Source organism: Ochotona curzoniae, unplaced genomic scaffold (genome assembly GCF_017591425.1).
Source record: "Ochotona curzoniae isolate NIBS_2020 unplaced genomic scaffold, NIBS_Ocur_1.0 contig_396, whole genome shotgun sequence".
Lineage (NCBI taxonomy): Eukaryota > Metazoa > Chordata > Mammalia > Lagomorpha > Ochotonidae > Ochotona > Ochotona curzoniae.
This window is the reverse complement of record NW_024466063.1, coordinates 28,521-33,338: the sequence shown is the minus strand read 5'-3', so window position 1 is coordinate 33,338 and position 4,818 is coordinate 28,521. Positions and strand designations below refer to the sequence as shown.

Below are 4,818 nucleotides of genomic sequence, written 5' to 3'. Positions count from 1 at the left end.
ATATGTGTAGAATGTTACAATAATAAACTTTCATCAAGTGCTTTATGTGTGTATATGTGTGTATATGTAAACTGAAGCTCGTCTACTTCTGAAACCCTAACATCAAATAATATTCCTGAATAATAAAAGCAACAACCAAATTTTACTTATGTGCAAATTCAACAGACCTACAAATGTTACACAAATTCAACTTACTTCAGTAATTTGTGATTGGAGGAATTTTGTGTCATTGTCCAGGGTCCATATGCTTTGTTTCGTCTGGAAAGAAAGTATCAGTTAGTAGAGAAGTATTTACCAAACCCCTCCAATTTTCAACATGCCATATCTCAACTTTGATACTTCACAACACTTCAGGTACATAATGTGCATTACACCTTACACACATCATGATCTTAACTGCTCATATTAATAATTTTTAATTAATAACAACTACACAGTGTGCATGTGGTCATTCAACTTAAATGACTTATATGGGATACATCAGTAGTGAATGTAGAAAGTTTTGTAAGAAAATATGCAAAAAATAAATAAACACCTACTTTACAAATGGCATCTAAGGAAGGGAAAATAGAGGATCTGGAAAATGGTATTCTCCATTTTTTGGCCTCTACATTCCTTACCTTTTTGTTTAGTACATGCTATACTTTGGCCGATAACATTACATTTTGAAACCCCATTAGCATGTTATAGTATTTTCATTGAATACAAAAAGTCTCTTTTTTTCTAATTGCTTTTCTAAAAAGAAAACATCATCCTGTACTTTGAATTTGCAACTCTCCACTTGTCATGGGTTTCCTAAGAGAAAAGTCAACTTTGTAAGACATATGTGGGAATTTGTAGCTAGGGAAATCAGGTGACTACATCCAAACATGTGGAGTAGAAGTTAAGTCTAGTTCATAGATCCTAATGATTTCCAGAACAACAAAGTATTAGCAATTCTAGCAGGTGCCAACAAGCTTCTTCATAGTCAGAGAACAAACATTTCAGGCTTGCAGGCCACACAATACCTACCACAGTTATTCACGCATAGTATGTTAATGAGAAACAAAGACAATTAATTCTAACTAAATGAGCAGCTTTGTGCCCTAGAACTTTTTTTTTTTAAACTGAAAATCAGGTGGGGTGAGAGGGAAAATCCTTCAGTCTATGGAACTGTATCATGACAAATAAAACAGAAAAAAGAAACTGGTGGAGAATCCACTGTGTAGAGTTTGCCAAACTTTGTTTTAAAGCATTATAAAACAAAAAGGGTGAAATAACCCTATTCAATATAAAGTAATAACATCAAAATTAAATAAAATCAAGATTTCTTCACATTATTTGATATTGAATTCAAAATAACTGTGCAGTTAAAAAAGTTTAAAGTGATAATTTAAGTATTCCTATTGGATTTTAAATACATTAATATGGCTCTGCCATTCTCAGGCCTTCAATAAACTTATTTAAAATTGGAAAAAAAATCAAATGTTTCAAATGTAAAGCAGGTAAAAATAAAACTTTTTTAAAAAGCTCTATTGTGCTGCTAAAAAAAACACTTATTTTTCCTAGCTCTCTAAATTTGGCTAGTTTTATAGCAATTCTCTGACTTGAATCAGAAATACTGTACTGCTCCACTGGTTTAATTTTTTCTCTAGATTCAACTACTATAAATTTGCGAAAATTCTATCACAGTTTGTATTCAATTATGACTACTACCCCTGAAAATAAATGCTATGTCTTCTTGAACAGTAATATAAGAAAAAAACATTCCAAAATATCCAATTAGCTAACTTTTCTGGTATGTTACATAACGGAAATGCCTTCACAACAGGCTGCCATATCCCATTGTTTCATTTTGTCTACACATATACTCCAGGTTGAGTAAATGTGTTTGCTATTGAGTTTTCCTGTTCTGTTAGCAAGCCAAATGCCTTCTAAAATTCTTCTAATTTGTCAGCAACAATCTTAGCCCCAACTTTCAGAAGGAGGCCATTTGGTTTCTTTACCTTCAAAGCTTGTGCTTCATTTGACTCCTCAAAGCTGGAATCTTTCAAAAATGCCTCTAAATTCTCATTCTGAAACAAACCAACACTGTGAGCACAAACTATAAATTATTCTAATAAAGATTTACTTATTGGTTTGGAAGGCAGGGCTTCACACAGAGAGAACTTGTGAAAACACCTGTTTGCAATAGCCACATTAAAAAATATACTTGAAATAAACATAATGAAAAAATGACTTCCTTATAAAACGTAAAAAAATTATTAAAAGGAAAACATGAGTATGTTTTTTAAAATGTGAAAAAGCAAGTTCAAAAAAACAATATTCAAGTGGTTCAAAGATATATAAAGAAAGTCATTAGGACAACACAGGGTAAAACCAGAATGAGACAACATCACTCCTAACACAATGACCAAAATTAGTAAGAACTGTTAAGTGTTGAAGTGAAGAACAGCATAATGCTGTATTACACTCCAAATAAACTATTTACATAAAATTATGTACATAGTAATTACAGTTTCTTGGCTCTTTTTTATTTTGAAAACTGTCTTACCTTTTTATCCGCAAAGCTATGTTTGTCAAGTAGTTCACATTTTTCTTTTATTCGTCCACAAAGTTCTACAGCAAGCTTTTTCTTATTCACTAAAAAATATAGTAAACCGTAAGTTTTCTGATTACTCACAAAAAAATATGAGATCTAAAATACAGCAACAAAAAAGGCTTACCTGTAAAAATATGTCCCTTCACCTGAAACAAATTTTGAACAAAAGATGTCAAAGCAAATAAACATTTAGGTAAATCTAAGTTAACGTCTGCCAATGTAAATATTACAAATAATTTCTGCATGACAAATGCTCTATTTCCAATGAGAAAATCTACATGTGAAAGTCTTCCTATCAAAAACTTAAATTAAGTATTATAGAAACAGCTCTGAAATATGGTTTTTTTTTTTTTTGGTAAAGATTCCTTCTTCATTTCACTAAACAAATCTGGCACTAAAAGGAATATTTTCAGAAAACTATTATCACATCCACTAATGCTAACACTCAAAATACATATGATAAATATGATCAATTGGACACATCTGAACTGATTGTAAAGAAAACAGTAAAGCAAACCTGACTTTTCTTTGATTTTTATCAACTAATAAAATAAAAAAAAAATCCATTCTCAGCAACCCCATTAGGGATGGGGAAGAAAATAAAAGAAAACTTAATTCAGCTATAAAATATGGATTCAAATAAAATTAAATAAGGAAAAATAAGGTATAATAGAATGCTACAATGGTAAACTAGTGAACCAAAACATTACTTTGAGAAACTCCCTCAAGCTTAAAGGAAACAAATCAGCCCAACTGCTTAATCCTCTGCCTGCCAGCACTCAGTGTCCCAAATGGGTGCCAGATCTCACCATGGATGTTCAGCTTCCCATTCAGCTCTCTACTTGTGGCCTGGAAAAGAACTGAAGGATGGTCCAAAACCTTGGCACCTGTACCCATGTGGGAAACCCAGAAGAAGAGCTTGGATTCTGACTTCTGATCCACTCCATTCCTGCCATGAGTACACTTTGGGGAGTGAACTAGCAGATGGAAGATCACCCTCTTCTCTCCTTGTCTCTCTAAACCTGCCTTTCCAATAAAAATAAATAAATCTTCAAAAATTAAATAAATGAAAAATAAAAGGAAAAGCAATAACTGAAAAACATTAGTTCACAAAGAGAAAACTATTTTTTAAATGAAGAAAAAGTATCTCCATGTTTACAAAAAAAAAAAAAACAATCCTAACTCTGAGTCTGCAGAAGTCAAAAAGATACAGAAAAGGAATTTTATGGCTAGACACATTATATTTCAAGCAGAATAACAAGTTAAAAGACCCTTAAAGAGCCCTTATAATGCCATAGTATGTTATGCTATCATCTGTGATACCAGCATCTCATATGGACACTGGTTGTTCAATTTCAAATCCAGCTCCTTGTGAATGCAGAAGGAAAGCAGTAATGGGTGGCCCGTGTTATTGGGGCCATGCCACCCACTTGGGACACTGGGAAAAGCTACTGTCTCCTGTCATCTTTTGGCCTGTCATCTTACAGCCTCATCGGTTGTAGCCCAAATTTTGGGAGTGAACCAGTAGATGAAAAATTAACTCCCCTCCCTTTGTTCTCATCTCCCCTTCCAACTATGGCTTTCAAAGAAATCTTTCTTTCACCACATCTTTTAAAATTATTTTCTGTAATGTTATGTAAATAATGAAGAAATCACAGGCACATTCAGGGATAGATGTGCAGAATGAGCAAAGTGAGAGAAAGAGAAGCTTGTGTTTTTATTTATGTTCATCAGGAGAGAGTGCACCCCTCCCTGTTGCATGGCTCTCTTGACCCAGGAAATGGAGTGGCTGCATGATGTCACCCTCAAGTTCCACATGAAAGGAGCATATCTTGGAAATGGGATCAGTTTTTCCAAGAGATCAGCAGCTCCATTTGCAGTCCAACTCCATTATTGACTTGGGAAACAGCAAATGGTGGCTCAAGAGTTTGAATTGCTGGCACATATGAGGGAAGAAACAGATGCAATTTCTGGGCTGCATTCTGGCCCAGGTTTTAGTTATTACAGCCACTTGAAGAATGAACCAGTCATTAGAAGATTAATTGCTTATTCCCTCTACTTCTCTTGCTACTTTTCAAATACATAATGTTCTTTTTGTTTGTTTGTTTTTGTTAAGTGGAAGAAGTTAATAAACTAAGCTTGAAGGAACTAAGTACATCAATTATCAGTAATCGTAACAAACTTCTGAACTTGACCTACTGATGCAAAACAGCATGGTAAGATGGTCACAAACCAAA

At 33.5% G+C, this 4,818-nt stretch overlaps 1 long non-coding RNA gene across 1 annotated transcript; it reads right to left on the bottom strand.

Moving 5' to 3' along the window:
* Positions 1-195: 195 nt before the first annotated feature.
* Positions 196-2,624, bottom strand: LOC121158940. The gene is made up of 3 exons (XR_005884280.1): positions 2,534-2,624; positions 1,986-2,054; positions 196-258 (listed from the first exon to the last, which is right to left on the bottom strand). It is a non-coding gene; the product is annotated as an uncharacterized LOC121158940 (long non-coding RNA).
* Between the last annotated feature and the right edge of the window lie 2,194 nt (positions 2,625-4,818).